This window comes from Dendrobates tinctorius, unplaced genomic scaffold (assembly GCF_039654945.1).
Source record: "Dendrobates tinctorius isolate UK_male_01 unplaced genomic scaffold, ASM3965494v1 ptg000083l, whole genome shotgun sequence".
Classification (NCBI taxonomy): Eukaryota; Metazoa; Chordata; class Amphibia; order Anura; family Dendrobatidae; genus Dendrobates; species Dendrobates tinctorius.
In genome coordinates this window covers 38,748,749-38,774,473 of record NW_027361751.1, presented here as the reverse complement: position 1 = coordinate 38,774,473, position 25,725 = coordinate 38,748,749, and positions in this window count along the sequence as shown.

Genomic DNA, 25,725 nt, shown 5'->3' with positions numbered 1-25,725 from the left:
GAATCATAATTAACCATTACTAGCCCTGCTGTGATCCCCATCTGTGGTGGGAAATACCCGGAGCGCATGTTTCCAGCTATTTCACTGGATCGCACTGCAGATAACTATGAGTCGATTTAAGGGGTCAAGAGCAGCGGAAAAACTGAAGGAGTTTGTCAGACCCGACCCCACTGAAAGTGCACGTCCTGTTAGGAATACTTCCTCTCAAGTTCAACGCAAAAATCACCCTTCTAGGGGTGAAGAAGAGACGGAACAGGAGGAGTTGACCCTTAAACAGGTGCCTGAGCAGTTGATGCAGGCTATCTCTCTGACCAGGACATCCCTGACGGAGAAAATTGAGGATGTTTACACGGAGGTGGGGAGACTTCGTCACAATGTGCAGGCCATGAAGGGACGCATTACGGAAGTGGAGACGAGGGTGTCCAAGGCAGAAGATACCATTACACCTATGGAGGCTAAATTAACGAAAATGGCGGGCTCCATGAATGCCTGGAAGCAGAAGGCGGATGACTTGGAGAACAGAATGCGCCGGAATAATATCCGCATCATTGGTCTGCCTGAGCGCTCGGAAGTTCAGCATCCTAGAGGATTGACTTAAGACCTCCCTGGGAGATGAATTCTCCTCAATGTTCACTATTGAAAGAGCTCATAGGGTCCCTACAAAACCCCTGCCTGCGGGGGCCCCGCCCCGACCTTTCCTGGCACGCCTGCTCAATTGTAAGAACAGAGATACCATTCTGCGTAAAAAGTCCTATCAAGTTCAATAATGCTGTCATCTCCATCTTTCCAGACTTTTCCACGGAGCTGCAGAAGCAGCGGGCACAATTCATCGAGGTCAAGAAACGGCTCAGGGACAGGAACATTGTATACTCGATGATATATCCGGCCCAACTTCGGGTTGTTCATGAAGGTTCCTCCGTGTTTTTCACAGATCCAGCGGAGGCGACTGAATGGCTGCGGTCCCATAGGGGATCTCCTGTGAAGGAATCCTAATGTGGTGGCGGCTGTTACTTCGGATCCTTTCAACCAAATGTCTAATTGGAGCTCTCTCGGCGAGTATCCAGTTATCAACAATACCGGACACTGTGTTCAGTGATGGTATCCACTTGTTTATTTTTTGATGGGGGCGTGAGACTGTGCTCCTATATTACTAGGTTCTTGTTTTGTTTTTCCTTTTCAAAGGTTTTAGTTTTTACAGTTATTTAGATCAATGCCGCAGCCGACGCCAATTTTGCACTCTAGGTGAGATCCCTGCACCCTGTTCAGGCACCAGTATGCAACATATCCGGATGGACGGGAATGGGTTCTGAGGTGATTTGTATGACTTGGAATGTGAGAGGCATAAAAACTCCTCGAAAGAAAATTAAGGTGTTTTCACAAATTAGACACTATCGCCCTCACATTGTGGCTCTGGTTGAGACGCACCTGACGAGGGATGCGGTTCGGTGGGTGCAAGAACCATGGGTACAATGGTTTATACATGCTTTTCACACCAGTTATTCAAGGGGAGTTTCACTGTTAATTCATAAAGATGTTCGGTGGGAGACCAGGGAGGCCCGGAAAGATCCTGAGGGACGGTTTGTGTTTGTACATGCGCTGATCAACTCTCAGAAATATGTTATTCTGTGTATCTATAATCCCCCCCGGCCAATATGTCAATTATCCAGAAGGCATTGAGTTTCGCCCTGAATTGCCCAAACGCACATGTCACTTGTATGGGAGATTTTAATTTGGTCATGAATAGTCATCTTGATAAATTGAGATTAGATGATGGGGTACAGAGTGGGACCCCCCCGGTTGTGTTCCAACTGTCACAATTCATGGCAGGTAGTGGGTGGCTAGATCTTTGAAGAATGCGCCATCCTGAGACAAGGGAGTATACTTGCCATTCCTCCACTAAACGCTCTCTGTCTCGCATAGACTTCATCTTTGGATCCAGCAGTCTAGCAGTATGGGTAGATGATGTTGAACATGGAAGTAGGGGGATCTCAGATCATAGCCCGGTTGTTCTTAAGCTTAAATACGGGCCATCGACCAATAGGATAGTATGGAAATTGAACCCTTTTTGGCTGAAGTTGATAACATCGCCTGATAGAACGATAGATCAGTTACGTTGCTTCGTCTCGTCCCACCCTGAACCCCGAAATATCAATGTATTTTGGGATGCTCTTAAAGCTTATTTAAGGGGTTGTTTGTCCTCTACGATTTCTTACATTAAACGGGTGACATCGGAGGAGGATGGCGAGATGGAGCGACGTCTGAAAGATTCTGAGGCAGCCTATATATCTGATCAAACTAACAGTAATAGGGTGGAGTGGTTGACGGCTCAAAGGTTATATACTCAACATATTGACACCAAAGCGAAACGTAAATTATTTTTTACCGGACAATCTTATTTTGATATGGGGAATCAGGCAAGCAAATTTTTGGCTTACTTAGTGCGACAGCATAATACAACTAACACAATTCTACAGATTCGCAATTCGGGTGGTACTTTGGTTTCCTCAACTGAGGAGATACTGAAGTGCTTTTCTGATTATTATGGTTCATTATACAGTTCCAAGACTGATGTTGATGGCCCGGGGTGTCTAAATTATCTGTCAGATATAGAGTTTCCCACACTGAGTCCTTCCCAACGGGCCTTTATGGATGCTGAGTTTACTCTAGAGGAGGTGGAGGATGCCATAAAAGATATGGCCTCTGGGAAGGCTCCTGGACCGGATGGTTTTCCTGTTGAACTTTATAGGAAATACCATGAGATACTGGTGCCCCTTTTGTTGACGGTGTTTCATGGGATTTGGGAGGGGGGATGCATGCCGGAATCCTTCTATGAGGCTAATATAATAGTTCTCAAAAAGGAAGGGAAGGACCCTTTAGATTGTGGATCTTATAGGCCCATATCATTAGTAAATGTGGATTATAAGATTTTTACAAAAATTTTGGCCAAAAGGGTGAACGCAGTCATATTGGACCTCATACACTCTAACCAAACTGGTTTTATGCCTGGTAAGGGCACCTCCATCAATATTAGACGAGTCCAGTCAGTGGTCCAATATAGCTCTCTGGTACCGGATAGTGAATGGGCATTGGCATCTCTTGATGCGGCCAAGGCCTTTGACTCTCTTGAATGGCCTTTTTCTCTGTGCATGTTTGCAGAGGTATGAATTTGGAGATAGATTCCAAAAATGGGTCAGTGTTTTATACATGAATCCTAAGGCCCGGGTCATCGTAAATAATTCCATATGTGAGCCATTTTCATTGCATAGGGGAACTCGTCAGGGGTGTCCCCTTTCCCCGCCCCTTTTTGCTCTTGCTATTGAGGCACTGGCAATTTGTATAGGATCTTCCCCTAGTGTTGCTGGTATAGAAATAGCGGGTCGGACAGACACCATAGGCCTATATGCTGACGATATGGTGATATTTATGGACAAAGCGGAGGAGACTCTGACAGGAGTCATCACTACTATAAATAAATTCAGTAAATATTCTGGCCTATATAAATTGGGAGAAATCTGCCTTGATGCCTCTTTCCCATGCTCCAATGCCACGACTGGAGACTCTCTCCTTACTGCCAGGGCCGGTTTTAGGCAAAGTGAGGCCCTAGGCAAAGTTTAAAATCGGGCCCCAAATGCTAGCATATTGCACATCACAGAAGCATTTTGATTGTATTTACATGTGCTGAGTTCAGGCCGCTAAACGAGTGTGATCGACAAAATTGAAGAAGTCGTTCAACACTTGTTTCCCAGCCTCTTTCCACCATCTGAGAAAGAATGATGGGAACAGAATGATCACTAATGGATCACTAAGGGTATGTGCACACGTTGCGGTTTTTGCTGCGGATCTGCAGCGGATTTGGTCCTGTGGATCCGCAGCAGTTTCCATGCGGTTTACAGTACCATGTAAACCTATGGAAAACCAAATCCACCATGCACATGCTGCGGAAAATTCTGCGCAGATTTGCTGCGGTTTATTTTCTGCAGCATGTTACTCCTTTTTTGCGGAACCGCAGCTGCAGTGTACGTTCTGAGACATACAAATCAATCAATCTCTCATCCACACTGCAAAACCGCACTAGAACCTGCATCAAATCCGCTGTACACATGCTAGGAATCTGCAGGAAAAATGCATGTGTTTTACCCTGCGGTTTCTGCCAAGAGATATTGATTCTCTGCAGAAAAAGCCGCAGACTAATCCGCAACGTCTGCGCACACCCTAACAGATCACCATACAATATCATGTTATCAGCAGCACATCTACAGTTTACACCCCATAGTCCTCCATATAATATAATCTGCCCCATAGTCCTCCATATAGTATAATACACTCATCATAGCCCTCCATATATTAAAATACATTGCTCAGTCCTCCATATAGTATAATACACTCTTCATAGTTCTCCATATTGTATAAAGCACCGCCATAGTCACCCATGTAGTGCAATTCACTTCCCATAGCATAATGCACCCCATAGCTCTTCATATAATGTATTCTCCATAGTCTTCAATGCAGTATAATGCAGCCCACATATAGTATAATGCAGCCACCCAATAGAGCATAATGCAGCCCCGCCATACAATATAATGTAACCCTCATAGAATATAATGCAGCCCCCCTCTTATAGTATAATGCAGCCACCCTTTAGAGAATAATGCAGCTACCCCAGAGTATAATGCAGCCACTCCACAGAATATAATGTAACCCCCCATAGAATATAATGCAGCCCCACCCCCCATATAGTATAATGCAGCTCCTCTATAGAATATATGGTAACCCCCTCATAGGAAATAATGCAGCCCCTTATATAGTATAATGTAGCCCCTCCATAGAATACAATGTAGCCCTCCTCATATAGTATAATGCAGCCCCCATCGAATATAATAAATATAATACAGCCCCCCCATAGAATATAATGTAGCCCCAAATAGAATATAATACAGCCCACCTCCCCATAGAATTTAATGTAGCCCCTCATATTATATAACACAGCCTCCCCCTATAGAATGTAATGTAAAATGTACCCCCCATGGTATATAACACAGCCGCATAGTATATAGCCCAGCACCACATGGTATACAGCCCAGCCCACCATGGTATTCAGCCCAGCCCACCATGGTATACAGCCCAGCATGGTATATAGCCCACCATGGTATAATACAGCCCACCATGGTATAATACAGCCCACCATGGTATACAGGCTGTATACCATGCTGGGCTTTATAATACATTCCAGCATGGCATAATACAGCCCAGCATGGTACATAGCCCCCCAGAATGGTATAATACAGCCCAGCATGGTATATAGCCCCCTAGATTGGTATAATACTGCCCAGCATGGTATATAGCCCCACAGAATGGAATAATACAGCCCAGCAAGGTATAATATAGCCCAGCATGGTATATAGCCCCCCACAGAATGGTATAATACAGCCCAGCATGGTATATAGCCCCCTAGAATGGTATAATACTGCCCAGCATGGTATATAGCCCCACAGAATGCAATAATACAGCCCAGCATGGTATAATATAGCCCAGCATGGTATATAGCCCCCCCAGAATGGTATAATACAGCCCAGCACGAAATAATACAGCCCAGCATGGTATATAGCCCCCCCAGAATGGTATAATACAGCCCAGCAAGGTATAATATAGCCCAGCAAGGTATAATACAGCCCAGCATGGTATATAGCCCCCCCAGAATGGTATAATACAGACCAGCAAGGTATAATACAGCCCAGCATGGTATATAATCCCCCAGAATGGTATAATACAGCCCAGCACGTTATAATACAGCCCAGCATGGTATATAGCCCCCCCAGAATGGTGTAATACAGCCCAGCATGGTATAATACAGCCCAGCATGGTATATAGCCCCCCCAGCATGGTATGATACAGCCGAACATGGTATATAGTCCCCCAAGGGTGGCCCCACAGTCCAGTACTCACAATAGAAAATAAAACTCCACCTTTTCCTTGTGCCTGTGTTGCTGGCTGCTCCTGTCTCCTCCTGCTCTGTCTGGCACACAGTGAGAGCGCGATGACGTCATCACACCCCCACTGTGTCAGAGGCAGTGCGGGGAATGATGGGAGAGGGAGCATCAGCTGACGCTCTCTCCTCCATCACTGCTTCCTTCAATGCGGCGGCAGCGGGAGTCGGCGCTGGGGGCAGGCGGGCCCCCCTGCCTCACAGTGACTTCATAGCGGCTGTGTGATGTGCCGCTGGCTGGGGGCCCCTGGAGAAGTGGGGGCCCTAGGCAGCTGCCTGGTCTGCCTGCCCCTAACGCCGGCCCTGCTTACTGCCCATTGTAACCAATTTTAAATATCTGGGTGTTTATATTTCTCAAGGCAGTAAATTTGATCTGCAACTTAATATACAACCATTGCTGGAGACGGTCAGAGGTAAATTTGCGATCTGGGGTAAACTTCCACTGTCTGTAGCCGGGCGTATTAATTTAATTAAAATGATATTGTCGGGGTCGTAAACGACAATGAATCCTCATTCACCAGTCATTCCAAATCATTGTGCGAGCGCAAAACATCTGGTACCGATTAAGAATGACTCAGACACGCAGCTGATTCAGTCTTAGCTAATGTCCTGCATCTACACCTGTCAGGAGCAGTACAACAACTGGCTTTTATTTACAAATACACAATACTATATTGAGTGTTAGGGGAAGGCGTGCATTAGGCGGGGTTTATGCAGTATACATCTAGTGTCCAGTCTCTCTCTGATTCGTCAAAACGTCTCCCGATGGCTACTTCTTCTTCACATTCCTGAGTTATCTTTTTTAGGAGAAATGAAACTTAACTCTTTAGACACTGAATTTAAGTGAAAGTGAACACTGGCAGCCATCTTTAATACAGTTACATTTGCATTAGCAAGCAATTAGGAAAAACTTATTGTTTCACAGTATAAAAATATAAAAGTTATATAAGAAAATATATTTTCACCTTGACAATCCCCCCTAAACACTAAGTTTTTCCCTTAATGAAAGATCCTTCGAGACTGTCCATGTGATGGGAAAAGGGGAGGTGGATTTCTTCATCCAGACACCTCAGAAGCTCTCCCCTAGCGAGAGGCCTCCAGGCAGCTGAACCCTTCACTAACCTCACATGGAGTTCTCCCGCTGTCCCTAAACTAAGTCTCTTAACATCATCTGAGAATGGGGGGTTTTGTCTACTCTCTTGAGGGGAATATACTTAGGGATCTTCCCTAGATCAGTACCATCGTACTCTGGTGGGTCTACTTCTTGATTGAGGAAGGTGCCAGTCGGAGTTGCTTTGGCAATAACCTTTTTATACAAGGGAATAACACAACAAAGAGTTATTGATCCAATTACAAGGAGGGCAATCAGTACTATACAAGCTTGTTGAAGGAATCCCTTGAGTCCACCCAACCAGCCGGAAAAGAAAGATGTGTCTACTCCAGCATTAGTTTTCAATTCTGCTGCTAACCCAGTTATCTTTTTAAGGGCTATCATGGTTTTTCCATTCACTCCAGAGTTCTGAGGGATATAGGTACAACACTCCTCTCCCACCATCCCACAAACTCCTCCTTTCTCATCTAATATCATATCAAGGGCTAGTCGATTTTGGAGTGTCATTCTAGTGTTAGGGCCCAGTTCTTCAACTATACCTTGGAAGGCATCTTGGCTGAAATTGACAAACCTTTGTTCACTGTAATATATGTAATTGATCCATTCAACATTTTTATTAATCTGCACCTGTGGGATTATAGAAGCAAAGCCAGCATAGATATGGTTCTGGGCTTTAAATTGGTCAGGCACCCCCCTTGGCACTCCAATAGCATCAATATATACTAGTGGATCTTCTTCATAACTCATATGGAGCTGATCGAGGCTTCTCCTTTTCCTGGTAGGTTCATCAGGTATCTTTGGATCCCAGGGTAGAATCTTGAACTGCATAGCTAGTTTAACAAGGGTGCATTGGCCTGTCCAGGCATTTGGCAACCTAGGACGGAGCTTACCATCTCCACATAACCAATAAATGTCATACATATATTGTGTATGTTTGATTAACAAGTCAGTATCTAGAGAACTATTCTCTTTGCAGAAACCTGTCTCGAAGATCCCTACTGGTGTACCTGTGTTGTCGTGGGAATTATAGCAGGTGTAATTGTCAGCTAATACAGTTACTTCTCCTGGGACCTTTAGTTTGGGTTCCTTATGAATTAGTGGGACGTAATCTGGGCAATCAGTGGGCTTCAAACCTTTCAACAAATTCATGACACAGGCAGTGGTGTTTAGGTATGCTCTGAGTATTCAACTGGTCATTCGGAATAACAAAGGTAGCTGGAGTCAAACGACTCAGAGTACAAGCACCTTTTACCCCTACTGGCAACCATTTATATGCATTGTCTCCACATACCCAGAACATGTCACTAGGTAGGTCCCATAGGGCTGAATGTTGTAATACCAGTCTATGAACTAAATCTATGAACGCAGATACATTCTGAAGCATACACCAATTTGGAAGTTGTCCTAAAGGGCTACAATACCCTACATCGGGATTTCTACAGGTGGGAGTTCCTTTCTCATATCCAGATGACTCGTTGCAAGGTATATTACCTGAAATATTAAAACAAGTTTCATTATTGCCCTGGGGAAATAAATTGGAATACTCCCAGGACGTGTTATGCAACCTTCTTTCTAGCAGTATTGGTTTGAAGGCATCAGTAGAGTGGGAAGTTACATTAAAACTAACTTGTAGGCCATACATTGGAATTTGCCCCAGGTAGGTTAACCGAGTTCTATTCCTGGGTACCCAAGCCCCCCCTTTATATGCCAGATATTGAAGGTATGTGTTACTTCCTGAAAGATTACCCTGCCACCAAGGGTATCCTACCCATCCCACAATAGGTATTCCAACAGTTGTGTTCCATAACTTCACATTATTTGTGGCATTATTAGCGAGTGTATCAGAACAACTGGTCCAGGCAAATAATTCCTCGGGTGGCACAGGAATAACAAGGAACGGAATACTAGTGGCCGATATTGGTGAATGTGTGCAGATCCAGCAATCTGCTGGAGACTGAGTGTCTTTTGACCAATCATTTAGTATTTTTTTCATGATGTTGTATAAACTTATTATTCAAGGACATTGGAGAATTTAGATTGTCCCACGCAGCTACCATTATTACAGATAATGCAACAAAACCAAACCAAAACATTATGCACTCTTATGCTTTGTTAATTCTTGTGGCTAGTTTGCAATGCGATGCGTGGATCCAGGTTGGTCGTCCTTCCAACTTAACAGCAGTAGGCGTTGTCAGGAGTACTTGGTAAGGTCCTTGATATCGGGGTTCAAGGGTCTTTCTGGAGTGTTTCTTGACATATACGTAATCACCAGGTTGTAGACAGTGAGTTCCTTCCACACTATCTGGATCTGGAATGGAAGAGAAAACTAGAGAATGCATTTGAGTTAAATGCTTTTGCAACTGGATTACATAACTTGTCAAATTATCCACATTGAGTGTTAAGACCTGTGGGTAGTACAACCCTGTGTTCGGTGGTCTTCCAAACAGTATCTCGAAGGGTGACAGTTTAGTTTTCCCCGTGGGTGTGTACCTTACTGAGAATAATGCTAATGGGAGACACTCTGGCCATGGTTTATGGGTTTGTTCCATGGTTTTCTGTATTTTCAATTTTAGTGTCCCGTTCATTCTCTCTACCTTCCCTGAACTCTGTGGGTGGTAGGGTGTATGAAATGCTTGTTCTACACCTATCATTTGCATTACATTTTGCATTACCTCAGCAGTAAAGTGTGTACCTCTGTCTGATTCAATTGTTTCAGGGACACCGAATCGTGGTACTAGTTCCATCACCAGTTTCTTTGCAGTAGCTCGAGCTGTAGCCGTTTTCACCGGGTAGGCCTCTGGCCATCCAGAGAAGAGATCTACACATACTAGGATATTTGCATACACTCCTACCTTGGTAGCTGTATGTCGTCAATCTGCCGTCTCTGAAACGGGTAGAGAGGCCTAGGTGTTTGCTTTCTTAGGGACTTTTACTGTTTTACCTGGGTTGTGCTGTGCACAGATGAGGCATGATTGTACAAGTTTCGCGGCTGCGCAACTGAAGCCAGGAGCGATCCAGAAGGCATCTACCATGGCACACATGTGACTTTTTGAGGTGTGATTGGGGCCATGTGCTGCTTGCGCCATGATTGGGAACAGGGACTTTGGTGGGCACATTTTATCCTTATTCTCCCATACTCCATTTGAGTTCAGCTCAGCTCCCAGTCTCCCTCGGTGTACCTTCTCTGTTTGGGCAGCCTTTTGCTGGAGGGATTTCAGGACATCTAGACCCAATGTGGCTGGAATACGCTGACTCCCCGCCACCGTCCACTGCTCTCTCTAGGCCGCCTTGTGCTATTTTAGCAGCCTCGTTCGCCCTTCTATTGCCCTCTACCTCCACGGAGTCACCTTTGTGTGTGCTTTTACCTTGACAATGCCAACCTGGACTGGTAACATCAATGCCTCCATCAATTGTTTCACCAGCTCTGCATTTTTAATGGGCTTCGAATCTGTGAAAATATTAGCGACTTTACCTGCAGCGGCTCTACACGCCTCAGTGAGTGCCTTCAACTCTGCCTCCTGCGCCGACATGTGAGGAGAGAGTGGTTCCGCTCGGATTACCTCATGTGAGGATACTACTGCATATCCAGTGTAGAATCGTCCATCCTGGTGGTATCTGGGGCCATCTACAAAAAAGAAACTCAAAGTCTGCATTAGGAACAGGTTTTTCATGAATGTGTGCAAACCCAACTGTCTCCTGACTCATCAGTTCTATGCAGACATGTTCATGCGTCATGTCAAAGTATCTTTCCTCACGCGCTAATATGGTCACCAATTCCCCCTTTTCTGAATCCACAGGCAGGAGGGTGGCTGGATTCAGAACGTTACATCTTTTGAGGAGTGACATACTCAGGAATTAGTAGAGCACACTCAAGTCAGAGCTGTCTGGCCATAGACAGATGTTTTGGTTGAACTTGTAGGAGTATGGCATGGATGTCATGTGGGGAATAGATTGTCAAAAGAAACGTCAGTGTCATCTCACATGCCTTTCCTATTACGTCTCCACTTTTTTCCTTGTGCTCCAGCATACATGACAGGTCGTTTTATTGTCCTTGTTTGCTCAATTTCTTTAGCTACCTTAAGGAGGTCTTTCGGATCTACATGTCTCCATTCAGGTCTGGCTGTCTGTACTGCGTCTCGTAAGTCTTTGTTCATACCGTCAATGAATGCATCCACCAGTATTCTAACATCAAGTGGGTTTATGCAAATGTACCCCATGTCTGCCCATTTCAGCTGTAACCGTCCAAGGTATATCTCTACTCTCTCTCCTCTTTGCTGTGTCACATTAGTCAGGAGTACAGACTGCTCTGATTGTTCCACTGCAGCCCATTGTCTTAGTGACTCACAGTACGTCTCCCCAGATCGTGCAGATTTATCATCCATGCCCCAAGCCTGATTCTTTGTCACATCTGTGTGTCTTAATTATATGATCTAGTGCGTCACCTGCCTTTAAACTCACCAACCTCTCTAAGTCTGCCCAGGTACACTTATATGTTTGCTGTACTTCCTTTATGTGTCTGTAAAACGGGAATGGTTGGTCTTCAGGGGCAGGCAGCTGCTTCAGCAAAGCTAGCTGGTCAGAGGGGCTCCAGGGATAATACACCTGTATCTTTCTTATTCTAGTCACACTTCTAGGTCCTGATGGGGTTGGCCGTCTGATGTCTACTGTCAGCTTACTCCTCAAGGGCCAATGTCCCCACTACCCACTATCCACACTATTATGTCAGCTTCTTATGATCTTGTCTGGATAGGATTTAGTGCAATTCTCTTAGGTCAGTAGCACAGGTCACACAAGTAGCTATTCAGTCTGGATTTGTCTGAGTCTGACCACAGTGTTTACAAGTCCATCTGTTTTGTCTGGGTCTCTGGTTACACTTTGTCAATCAAACATTCATAATACACCTTCCATACTGCTGCACATTCTCAAGCATCATTTATTCACTTGCTATTTTCTTCCCTTGTCTGTGCCTTTTTGTACATCCAAACATTCACACTCTGGTATTTTTGCCTTTTTCAATGTTTGTCCCACTTGTTTTACTGCTTCCTTCCTTCTCTGTCTCTTGTAATTTGACACAATTTGCTATACAAATCAATCACACAACTAGAAGCAGGTTCAAACACATTAATGACCAAGCAATCACTTACAATTCCCTTCTAAATTAGGCACCATATCTTACTTTTAACTTCCAATCTTCAATTAAGTACTGTTGCTTTAAAATGCACAAATCTTTCAGCGTGTACCTTACGGATAGAATTACAGAGAATTTTGAGCACAGCTCACACTCAGCAGAGATAAGAGCGAAGGGAGAAGAAAAACTACGCAGCGCCATCCTTCACCCCTCCCGTCAGAATGCAGCGTCGTCCTTAACAGAATTCTGTAGTTCTTTAGACTTATCAAAATCAATTTCTACAAAGAAACTCAAAATCACGGGATTTCACTGTAAGAGCAGATAACTGTATAATGAGATTAACCATGCCTTGCCCTTTTTCAGGCCAAATGCATTCAGGAAACTTTACAATGCAATGCCACATATAACACGAACTATATCATTACTCAATTCATTCAGTCTCAGATGTAGATTTGAAATATCTATAACGCATCTGTCCGGGATACGGCAATGCTCGGGTGTCCTGTAATCATATATAGGGCCTGCAGTGTGTAACACTATATCACAGGGCAAATTCCCTCCCTGGGTGGACATAGCGTCTCCTGGATGCAAGGGGCCATAATTGGCAAGGTAGGCCTGACACTCTTGGGTTATGGCTGGGCCTCCCTTTTTAGCTATCTGTTGGGCCAAACCACCTCTATGCGACAGGGTAGAGTTAGCTGGGTTCACTATGGCTCCTACCTGGTGGGTAACTATGTCCCCATACCCCACTGAGAAAAGAACCTGGGAGCCCTGAGGTGTGATGTAATAGCGTGAATGACAGGGGAACCAGATTTCAGGGTCATGGGGCAACCTAGAGGATTTGTTGAGAGGGGTAGGTAGTGGGCTCCTTCCGGGCCGGGGGGATTCGAACGGACCTAATAGCAGTGGCGGGGCAGGGGGAATTGTAGCAACCTGATTGTCAGAATCTTCTGATCCCTCATCATCTCCGATGGCTTGGCGCCTCATACGCATTACGGACCGGAAAGCCGTACTGCCGGTCAGGGCATCAAGAGTGAAGGGACCTTGACCAGGTGTATTTACAAATATCACAGTGGGTTGCACCGGGAGACTAGGCCCAGAGGCCGGAACAGAAACAGGAACATTAGAGGTGGGAACAGCATCGGTCGGTGCCGGAGGTTTCTCAGGAAGTGGTGGTCCCTGATAGTACTCGCCGGAAAGTGTTACCAGCGGACATAGTGGCTGGGGAGGAATTCCGGGTGCACCAAGATGGCTGCCGGTGGAGGCGTGGCATGCCCCACTTCCGTCCATGGTCTGGGCGGAACCCCAAGGACGGCCCGCCCCACACACACGGCAGGTTTCCACCCAGGTTGGATTCTGCACGCCACAAACAGGACACACCCACGTTTCTGGAGAGCTCGTCTTGTCGCCATTATAGGGCGGTGGTTGGGACTGCATTTTCATCATCAGTGGCACGGCGGCCATTTTACAATCTATAAGATCACAGTTCAAAGGCATTTTATAACCAAACACAGGTTCCGCATTGTCTGATCCTCCTTCCCCATCAATCTCTTTCCATCCTTCATTCTTCAAGCCTCGCGCAACTCGCAGATGAGCTTGTGCTTGTTCTAACAATCCTTTATCTTTCAACATGCCTCGTTTGTTCTCTATGAGATTATGCCACATAGCCGGCTGTAATCTCCCTGACGAGGGCAATCCTACATGCTTATACAATCTCTCAACATTCTTGACTGCCTTCTTGCCTTCCCGTGACGCTACTATTGCCTTGACCTCCACAGCATCCTCATCTAACTTGTGGGGCACAGACTTCTTCTGCTTTAAGATACGCAGCATGACTCTTACAGAATACTATGGTTCTCTGCAGAAAAACCACTGGTAGCGATATCAACACTGATGTTCCACAGTACGGAGCCTCACGTTCGACGTACTAGGAAAAGAGCCTCGCGCTCAATATTTCCTTTCCCTAACCTTGAACAGCAGTGATTAACAGATTATCCTGCCACGATATTCCAACAGTCGGGAGGCGGTCTCCTAGTGAGAGCCCTCCACAGAAATACAGGTGGTCCCTTCTCGGGACGTCTTAATTACCTAGCTGGTACAATATCACAGAGGCTGCGTCTCCTATCCCTTCCTCTAGGTTGCCCCACAATCTGCAACTAGCTCAATTTATCACTCCACTTCACTACTAGACAATAGTCACGGGTAGGGTGGTTGAATGGAGTACAATGACCGGTGGAGGAGGTGTGGTGTACACGAGGACGCGCAGAATGCGACGTCTCTCAGTTGCTGGTTCAGAGCGTGGCACAGGATCGCACTCAGTCTCACCACTCGACCGGTCACCCCTCAGACCCAAGGAGACCACAGACAAACCAATAACGGCTGAGACACTAGCAAGTGTGACACATACAGTGTATATGATCTCACTTACCGTGTTTTGGAGGGTGATCAGTCCTCGAGGTCAGCCACTACAGGTATCATCCACAGACATCCAGGCATGGGTCCAGAGGAGCCTCGGATCACTGTCCACGCCCCCCGTTGGGCTCCAAATTGTCAGGGTCGTAAACGACAATGAATCCTCATTCACCAGTCATTCCAAATCATTGTGCGAGCGCAAAACATCTGGTACCGATTAAGAATGACTCAGACACGCAGCTGATTCAGTCTTAGCTAATGTCCTGCATCCACACCTGTCATGAGCAGTACAACAACTGGCTTTTATTTACAAATACACAATACTATATTGAGTGTTAGGGGAAGGCGTGCATTAGGCGGGGTTTATGCAGTATACATCTAGTGTCCAGTCTCTCTCTGATTCGTCAAAACGTCTCCCGATGGCTACTTCTTCTTCACATTCCTGAGTTATCTTTTTTAGGAGAAATGAAACTTAACTTAACTCTTTAGACACTGAATTTAAGTGAAAGTGAACACTGGCAGCCATCTTTAATACAGTTACATTTGCATTAGCAAGCAATTAGGAAAAACTTATTGTTTCACAGTATAAAAATATAAAAGTTATATAAGAAAATATATTTTCACCTTGACAATATTACTCCCCAAGCTTAGTTACTCTCTCCAACATAGTGCTGTAGTGGTGCCCAAATGCTTTTTCGCTAATCTGAATTCCCAGATCACATCCTTTATATGGGGGAAATCCAGGCCAAAACTTAAACTAACCACTCTACAGAGGCCCGGTGGGGGTGGGGGGGCAGCATTACCCGATTTCTTCCTGTATTATCTGGCTGGGCAGGCCAAAGCCATAAGTACATGGATGCCCGGAGGTCACCTTCCTAATTCTGAAAATCATCTACTTCATGCTGCACAAATTGCCCACTGGGTTTTTTGGAAAATAAGGAGGAAATAAATGTCTCGCGACTGTTACCCATGCTTCATCTGGCACGATCGATATGGATACAGAGTAGGGGGGTGGTTGGATTTGTGGATATTATAGCTGAAATGCCCCTATGGAATAATGGCTACCTCCCGGCGCTACTTGAACATCCATCCGCCTAGTTTTGGGCTCAGTATGGTGTCTCTACGATAGGTGATCTATATGATCATGGAACTTTGATGTCCTTTGAACAATTACAAGTTAATCGCAGTGTCCCGAGATCCCAGTTTTTTCGTTATTTACAACTAAGGTCAGCTTTTCAATCGCACATGAGATGTATAGGTATAAATAATACTATTTCGTCTTTACCCTTGATAGGGATCCTTAAATCACAGGGCCCCCAAGGTCTCATCTCCTCTCTGTATACATATATGTTGTCAGTGGGGACAGAATGTACCTTAGATTCCGTTAAGAAGAAATGGGAGAGGCTCATCCCAGATATACAGGGAGAGGAGTGGGAAGAAATCCTGGAGTCACCAATCTGGGTGTCTCCGTCTGCCAATAACAGGATGATACAGTTATATATTATAAATCAATCATATTTGACTCCAATTCGACTCTTTAAGATGGGCCGATACCAATCATCGGAATGTTTGAGATGTCATTCAATAGATGCAGACTTTATCCATATGATCTGGTACTGTCCTATTGTTGCACAATATTGGAGGGACGTGACATCACTATTGACATCTCTGGTACAAATCCCTGTTCCCCTTGAGCCGCTGGTCTGTCTATTTGGAGTATGGGATGAGGCATGGGGTCAATATGTTGGGATTTTTCTACGGGAGACAATATTTATGGCACGAAAGGTACTAGCATTACGGTAGATGGGAAATTCACCTCCTTCTCTCGGTCCTGGATCAATTTGGTGAATTCGATTATCCCATATGAACGTACGCTGTATCAGAACAGAGGGTGCCTGGGTAAATTCGAGAAGATTTGGGAGAGGTGGAATCCCTCTCACCTCACTTTGCAGAGTAGAGATGTCGCATAGTAAACAGCTAACTATGTGGAAGTAGGCTGCGGAATTGTTTATGTTCTTGTAGACGTAGGTATGGTTTAGAAGTTAAAGGGAAGGTGACATCCCCAAAAAAAATTTTTCAGCATTTGAAAAAATGTAAAGAATTAATGTTTACATTTTCTTAAAAAATATTATCATTTGTTTTTAATTTTGTAAAATATGAAAAATAATTTTAAAAAGTTTGGCATTTCCACTTGTTAACACTAGGGGGAGCAGCTACTGAAGTTTGGCACAAAAACCTAGTGCTACTAGCTCACATTACTGCACTGGAGTAAATATGGGCGGAGTCTGCTGACATGGGTGTGATGTCACTCCTCTCCTCCCCTTCTGGGTGTTTGCTAAGGGAAAAGAGAGGATGACATCTAGGAACACAGTGAGCAGCCATTTTGATGGGGCCTGCAAAGTTACTGATTGTCTTTTCATGTAAAGTCTGGATCAGAACAGGCCATCAGTCAGCAGAAATGTTTCCTGGATTTCTGTGGAGCAGACAAGCAGACGGTCCATCCATGTATATAAAACACAGCACTCTATGTACAATCCCTGGCACCGAACAGGGCGCCCCACCATAGACCAGCGCACTGCTCTCCTGAAATACTCTGTGCTGCTGTCACCCTGCTCCTTCCACCATACATCAGGCCCTGTCGCCTCGCTTTCACACATTGCCAGGACAGGATCTGAGGAGAGGAATGGGGTCTTCGGTCACTGAGGATGGCAGGCAGCAAGGATTCTGGGAGCAGGGAGACAGCAGCACAGAGTATTTCAGGAGAGCAGTATCACACGGGATAGGATTAAGGGCCTGTCACACTAACAGATATCGCTAGCAATATCGCTATAACTTGTGACGTTATAGCGATATTGCTAGCGATATCGCTGTGTCTGATACTTACCTCCGACCCGCTCCCCCGCTGGTTATTGCTGATCGCGCGAGAACGTCCAGGACTGTTTCTCGTTGTCAGCTTCCTGCGGCGCTTCCTGCTGTGACGACGAGTGACGCGTGGAGCCGGGCGGGAGGACGCAGGATCGCCTGGTGTGACAGGTAAGTAGCGACCCCCGTCCCCAGCGATGTCGCTGGTGAGATCTGCCTGTGTGGCAGCTCACTAGCGACCACTTAGCGATGCACCAGCGATCCTGACCGGGTCATATCGCTGGTCGGGATCGCTGGTGCATCGCTAAGGCTGGTTTCAACGCAGCATGTTGCATTTTTTGGCCCTGCAAAAAAGCGCATGCGCACATATGCGCACGTTTTGCGCTAAAAATGGCCATTATAGCCTATGGATGCGCATATGTGCGCACTGGCATGCTCATGTATGCGTTTTTTTGCATATGCGTTTTTTTTTTTTAACCATGGAATTTAGGGGTTTGGGTTAGAGTTAGGGTTAGTTAAGGGGGTTTAGGGTTAGGGTTAGGGTCAGGGTCAGGGTTAGGGTTGGGGTTTGGGTCAGGGTTAGGGTTAAGTATGGTTTTGTTAAGGGTTAGGGTCAGGGTTAGGGTTAGGGTTAGGGTCAGGGTTAGGGTTGGGGTCAGGGTTAGGGTTAGGGTCAGGGTTAGGGTTAAGTATGGTTTTGTTAAGGGTTAGGGTCAGGGTTAGGGTCAGGATTAGGGTTAAGTATGGTTTTGTTAAGGGTTAGGGTCAGGGTTAGGGTTAGGGTTAGGGTTAGGGTCAGGGTTAGGGTTAGGGTTAGGGTTAGGGTTAGGGTTAGGGTCAGGGTTAGGGTTAGGGTCAGGGTTAGGGTTAGGGTTAGTTAGGGTTTAGGGTTTGGGTTAGGGTTAAGTATGATTTGGTTAAGGGTTAGGGTCAGGGTTAGGGTTAGGGTTAGGGTCAGGGTTAGGGTTAGTAAAGTCATGGTTTGGGTAGTGTGAGGGGCCACCTAAAAATGTTGGAAAAAAACGCAAACGCGGTAAAAACGCACTAAAAACGCATACAAACGCATAAAAACGCTGCGTTTTTTTCATGCATGCTCATAAAAATGCTTGAAAAAAACGCAGCAGTTGTATGCTTATGTATGCGTTTTTTCAATGCGTTTTTTTGCGGGAAAAACGCGCTGCAAAAAAAAGCAAGTGTGAAACTAGCCTAAGTGTGACGATACCTTCAGATACACGGCTCAGCAGTCAGTATCACACAGGATAGGATTAGATACACAGCTCAGCAGTCAGTATCACACAGGAGAGGATTAGATACACGGCTCAGCAGTCAGTATCACACAGGAGGATTAGATACACAGCTCAGCAGACAGTATCACACAGGAGAGGGTTAGATACACGGCTCAGCAGTCAGTATCACACAGGAGAGGATTAGATACACGGCTCAGCAGTCAGTATCACACAGGATAGGATTAGATACACAGCTCAGCAGTCAGTATCACACAGGATAGGATTAGATACACAGCTCAGCAGTCAGTATCACACAGGAGAGGATTAGATACACGGCTCAGCAGACAGTATCACACAGGATTAGATACACAGCTCAGCAGTCAGTATCACACAGGAGAGGATTAGATACACGGCTCAGCACATAGTGTTATGATTGAGTCACCGTAGGAGGCAAAAACAGAAATGCTAGCTAAGTCCTGAAAACCAGAGAAGTTGGCAACTATCAGATTGCAGACCCCTGAACCTATCAACACAACTAGCAGTAGCCGTGGGGGGTTCCTACGATGACCTAGACCCCTCGATCACAGCCGGAGAGATACATAGGCCTAAAGAAGGAAAGGGGAAATCTAACTGCCCCAGAGCAGACCCCAAAGCAATAGGCAGCCCCCCACATATAATGACGGTGAACCATGATGAAAACACTTACACAGACAGAAAGACAGGCTGAGCAAAGACGGGGCCCAAAAACTACCTAGATAGGAACGGATAGGAAGGCTGCTGTCTGCAATCTGCCAAAACCCTATCAGAGACAAAAGCCAACAAGCTGATATAAAAATGGCCCTGAAGCAACTAAGCTTCAAAAACTAAATCAGTGCTCAGGTACTTTCAGAAGACAGAGCTCAAGGAACACTGCACACTCCAGCAGGGAGTGGCAGAATCCAAAAAGCAAGAAAAACAAAAACAAATCTTAAATGCAAAAGGCAAAACAGAAAACTTAGCTTTAGGAGAGCAGGAATCAGACTGGTGTCCAAGAGTCCACAGAGAAATCACCCGCAGGGCAGAAAGGGCGTAGGCTGCCTTAAATCCAGTCAGTGACTCCACTCAGCCAATCGTCTTCATTAGTCCCAGGTGTCTGATAATCAGGCTCACTACCTTCCTTCACTAGAATAGGGAGTTCACCCGGCCTCAGTGACGGAGGGGAAAATGAACTCACAACAACATAGTATCACACAGGAGGATTAGATACACGGCTCAGCACACAGTATCACACAGGAGAGGATTAGATACACAGCTCAGAAGACAGTATCACAGGAGAGGATTAGATACACGGCTCAGCACACAGGAGAGGATTAGATACATAGCTCAGCAGTCAGTATCACACAGGAGAGGATTAGATACACGGCTCAGCAGTCAGTGTCACACAGGAGAGGATTAGATACACGGCTCACCAGACAGTATCACACAGGAGAGGATTAGATGTCCAGCAGATTGCCAAGTGTTTTGAAAGAGCATGGAGCAGCTCCTCCTATGTTTTGCAGGGGCAGCAGCTGGTCGGGTGTTTTGGAAAGAGCAGCTGGGTCTCCAGCAGCTCGTCCTGGTTCCTCTCTTACAGCTGGTATGTGCAGAGTGAACATCCAAGCCCTGTTATGCTGGAACAGTACAGCATCCAGGGCTTGCAACAGAGTGTAACTGGAGCTAACAGGAAAGCACTGGGCTCTAATAAGATGGCGCCTGGCCACACCTACAGCTGTGATTGAGATGCCCACAGAGGCGTGGCCAGTTCCCTCCTGATGCAGCTGCAATGATACAGATAGGGTCGGGAGCCGACCGTTATGTCTTATGTCCAGGGACTGCCATAAATGAGCATGGAAAGTGTCGTTCAGCAGCCAGAGAGGTAAGATGGCAGCCCCCAGTGGCTGCATTACTACAGAAAAAAAAAAATCCAAACACACCACTGAGTCAAGCTTAGGGGACAATATCTTTTTAAACTATTTTCTTTTTTACATTCAATTATGAAAAAACACGGCACCTTCCCTTTAAGTAGATTTCATCACTGGAATAATAACGCAAGACCATTGTGATTTAACTGGCATTATGTTTTGCTTTATTTGTATACAACCGATGCGCACATTTTGCTATGCATTTTCATGTCATATGAAGCATTTGTATATTTTGTATTAAACTTGACATCGTATACCAGCGTGTGTATTGTATAGCTGTTTGTGGTTCAATAAGCAAATTTAAAAAAAATAAGCCCCTGATGGCGGTGCCGGCAGCTGATACTCAAAAAATGGGGTGACAGATTCCCTTTAAAGGGAAAGTTAGAAATTAGTTGTTGTGTTACTTGTGGTTGGGGATTCTAAAATAGATTTAGACCCTGCTTTAGATACAGAGCAGGGACAGAGCTTTTTGACCTTTTCGACTGTTGGAGGAAACTGCATCCTACAACAAAAGACTTTACTTTCTACTTAAATCTCCATTCCTCTTTGTGTTCGCGAGATCACATATACACCTGACTTCATCTCCATCCCCAAATTAAGTCAGCTAACATCATAATCCCTCAATAGTCAGACTAGAGTTTCAGTCTAATATTCATCTATAAACCCATCTCCTCAGTCTTTTATATGGTGCCTTAATAATTTCCTCTTTACAATTAAGGATGTTGTTTCCAAAATTTCCAAAATTGAAAATGCTTTTGAAACATACTTTCAATTTAATATCGGTTCTGCATCTTCTCCTGTATCTGTGAGAATCCCACAAGACTACTCTCTGAGGTATCTTAATAGTCTCCATTAGTAAGTCTTCACACCTTATCCACATACAATTGCTATTTAGTGGGTTGGGTCGCCTGGAGTCCGTATTGAAGCAGTCCTTATCTAATGTATTTAAAACCTGAACATCTGAACAATGTCTAAAATGAACAGGATTCAGACAGGCGCTTCTTACTATGGGCTTGTGGTGCAAGACAGCTCTTTTGTGCATGCCACACAAGAGAGGGGTGGGGTCTCTCAAACCATGCTAGGCAAGGAAAAAACGGATTAAAAACACATGTGACATGCAGAAGTGTGAACAAGTCGGTAAGACAACGTTCACACCACCCACTAACTGAGACACAACAAGAAAACAGATTTGCAAAAATACTCTGCAGTAAAATATATGACAGTAATCAGCAAGTGCTGGATAACAAATACAGGGTATTTAGTCGATACTTTTTTTGCAAAAAAATGTATACCAAGCTGCTTCACCGCGTCAAGGTAACCCGTATTGAAGCAGTCCCTATCTAATGTATTTAAAACCTGAACTTCTGAACAATGTCTAAAATGAACAGGATTCGGACAGGCGCTTCTTAGTATGGGCTTGTGGTGCAAGACAGCTCTTTTGTGCATGCCACACAAGAGACGGGTGGGGTCTCTCAAACCATGCTAGGCAAGGAAAAAACAGATTAAAAACACATGTGACATGCACAAGTGTGAACAAGTCGGTAAAACAACGTTCACACCACCCACTAACTGAGACACAACAAGAAAACAAATTTGCAAAAATACTCTGCAGTAAAATATATGACAGTAATCAGCAAGTGCTGGATAACAAATACAGGGTATTTAGTCAATACGTTTTTTTTCAAAAAAATGTATACCAAGCTGCTTCACCGCGTCAAGGTAACCCGTATTGAAGCAGTCCCTATCTAATGTATTTAAAACCTGAACATCTGAACAATGTCTAAAATGAACAGGATTCGGACAGGCGCTTCTTAGTATGGGCTTGTGGTGCAAGACAGCTCTTTTGTGCATGCCACACAAGAGAGGGGTGGGGTCTCTCAAACTATGCTAGGCAAGGAAAAAACGGATTAAAAACACGTGACATGCACAAGTGTGAACAAGTCGGTAAGACAACGTTCACACCACCCACTATCTGAGACACAACAAGAAAACAGATTTGCAAAAATTCTCTGCAGTAAAATATATGACAATGTATTTATCTAATGTATTTAAGAAGCGCCTGTCCGAATCCTGTTCATTTTAGACATTGTTCAGATGTTCAGGTTTTCAATACATTAGATAGGGACTGCTTCAATACGGGTTACCTTGACGCGGTGAAGCAGCTTGGTATACATTTTTTTGCAAAAAAAGTATCGACTAAATACCCTGTATTTGTTATCCAGCACTTGCTGATTGCTGCCATATATTTTACTGCAGAGAATTTTTCCAAATCTGTTTTCTTGTTGTGTCTCAGTTAGTGGGTGGTGTGAACTTTGTCTTACCGACTTGTTCACACTTGTGCATGTCACATGTGTTTTTAATCTGACAATGGGAAGTAGACCAAAATATCCTCATAAGCTAGACATCCTGCTATGATCCAAAGTAATTCTGGAACAAATGAGAGACAAAGTAATTGAGATCTCAGTCTGAAAAGATTATAAAGCTATTTCTTCAAAGCTTTGGGACTCCAGCAAACCACAGTGAGAGCCAATATCTACAAATGGGGAAAATATGGAACAGTGGTGAACCTTCCCAGGAGTGGCAGGTAGACCAAAATTACCCCAAGAGTGAAGCAACGATTCATCCAAAAGGTCACAAAAGACCCCACAAATGCCATCATCCAGACCGGGTTTTGAGTCCTGTTTTCCCTTTTTCCCGGTCTGGTCATGTCGAGAGTTAACCTTTCCCAGCCTCACTCTGGGTTCAGGTTGGCTATTTATCTCTGCTTCCTGCAGGCGATGTCAGTTATAGTTTTTGCCTAGGGCTGCTGTAGCTGACTCTAATTGCTCTCATTTGTCCTGCTGCATTTGCTGTCTGAGCCCATGTCTCTGTTTTCCCCTATTCCCGTATTGACTCGGTGTTTCCCTTTAGTGTGCTGACTCCCTGGTTTTGACTTGGCTGGTATCCTAACCTGCTTCTGTCTTATCTGCTCCTAACCGTTACTGACCTTCTCGGTTAGCTTCTGACTCTGAGTTTGTTCATTCCGTTTGGTACCGTGCTACTTTTTGTTTCTTGACTTGGCTTGCTTGACTATTCTGCTGCCTCGTGTGGTGTCCTCACTGCTGCACTGCAGGCCACCTTTGTTTAGGTGCAGTCCTGCTTCCATTCTGCTTCCATCTAGTGGAGCCCGCACCTACCTGCATTGCAGCAGCGTGATAACAACTACATTCAAAGAACTGCAGACCTCACTTGCCTCAGTTAAGGTCAGTGTTCATGACTCCACCATAAGAAAGAGACTGGGCAAAAACGGACTGCATGGCACAGTTCCAAGACGAAAATCACTGATGAGCAATAAGAACATAAAAGCTCATCTCAGTTTTGCCAGAAAACATCTTGATGATCCCAGAGACTTTTGGGAGAATACGCTGTGAACTGATGAAACAAAAAAGTTAAACTTTTTGGAAGTTGTATGTCTCATTACATCTGGTGTAGAAGTAACACAGTATTTCAGAAAAGGAACATTATACCAACAATAAAATATGGTGGTGTTAGTGTGATGGTCTTGGGCTGTTTTGCTGCTTCAGAACATGGAAGACCTGCTATGGCAAATGGAACCAAGAATTCTGCGGTCAAACAAAAAATCTTGAAGAAGAATGTCTGGCCATCTATTCATGACCGCCAGCTGAAACACACTTGGGTTATGTAGCAGGACAATGATCCAATACAGACCAGCAAGTCCACCTCTGAATGGCTTAAGAAAAACAAATGTAAGAGTAAACTGGTCAAAGTCCTGACTTTAATCCGATTGAGATGCTGTGGTATGACCTTAAAAAGGCTGTTCATGGTCAGAAACCCTCCAATGTGGCTGAATTACAACAATTCTGCAAAGATGAGTAGGCCAAAATTCCTCCAGAGTGTGGTAAAAGACTCATTGCCAGTTATTGCAAATGCTTGATTACAGTTGTTGCTGCTAAGGGTGGCCCAACGAGTTATTAGGTTTAGAGGGCAATCACTTTTTTTACACAGAGCCCTGTATATTTGGATGTCTTTTTCCCTTAATAATAAAGATCTTAATTTAAAAACTGCATTTTGTGTTTCCTTGTGTTAGTTTTGTCTAATATTTAAATTTGTTTGGTGATCTGAAACATTTAAGTGTGACAAACATGCAAAAGAACAGGAAATCAGGAAGGAGGCAAACACTTTTTCATAAACTGTATTTAGAATCCTAGAATCGTAGAGTTGGAGGGGACCTCCTGGGCCATCTGGTCCAACCCCCTGCTCAAAGCAGGATTCGCTAAATCATCCCAGTCAGATGTCTGTCCAGCCTCTGTTTGAAGACTTCTATTGAAGGAGAACTCACCATCTCTCGTGGCAGCCTGTTCCACTCAATGATCACTCTAACTGTCAAAAAGTTTTGTCTAATATCTAATCTGTGTCTCCTCCCATTCAGTTTCAACCCATTGCTTCTAGTCTTTCCTTGCGCAAATGAGAATAAAGATGATCCTTCTACAATGTGACAGCCCTTGAGATATTTGTAGACCGTTATTAAGATGATGTAGATGTGCATATATTTGTATATGGACATCTACAGCAACCATTACCGCTAACTCCCCAAAAATCTCAGTCAAGTCTTGTCAACACCTCTGTCAGCTATACTTTATAGCAAGTAGCCTACATTTAATTCATACACTGCTACCAGTTTCTTCATTCGCCTCATAGTTCCCACTCAATGTCCTCAGGATGTCAATATTATGGGAACAAACATAACTTCGTTGGACATCTAAGCGGTGATTAAATCTCTGAAGGCTTCTAAATCTCTAAGCCCTGATGGCTTCTCAGCTCTTTCATATAAAAATAAATGCGCTTGTCTTCATAGTCACCATCTTGGAACCACAAAGAAGGAGGGAGTCTATAAACTACCACCAAAGAGTATAATCCTTTAAAATAGAATTTTATTAAATTATTCACTAAAAATAGGATAGGTAATAACCAACTGCTGAACACCAGTTTAACAGGGACAGGAGTTATCAGCAAAATGCAAAAGTGCAAAACATATCAACAGAACCAGATAAGTACACCTCCAT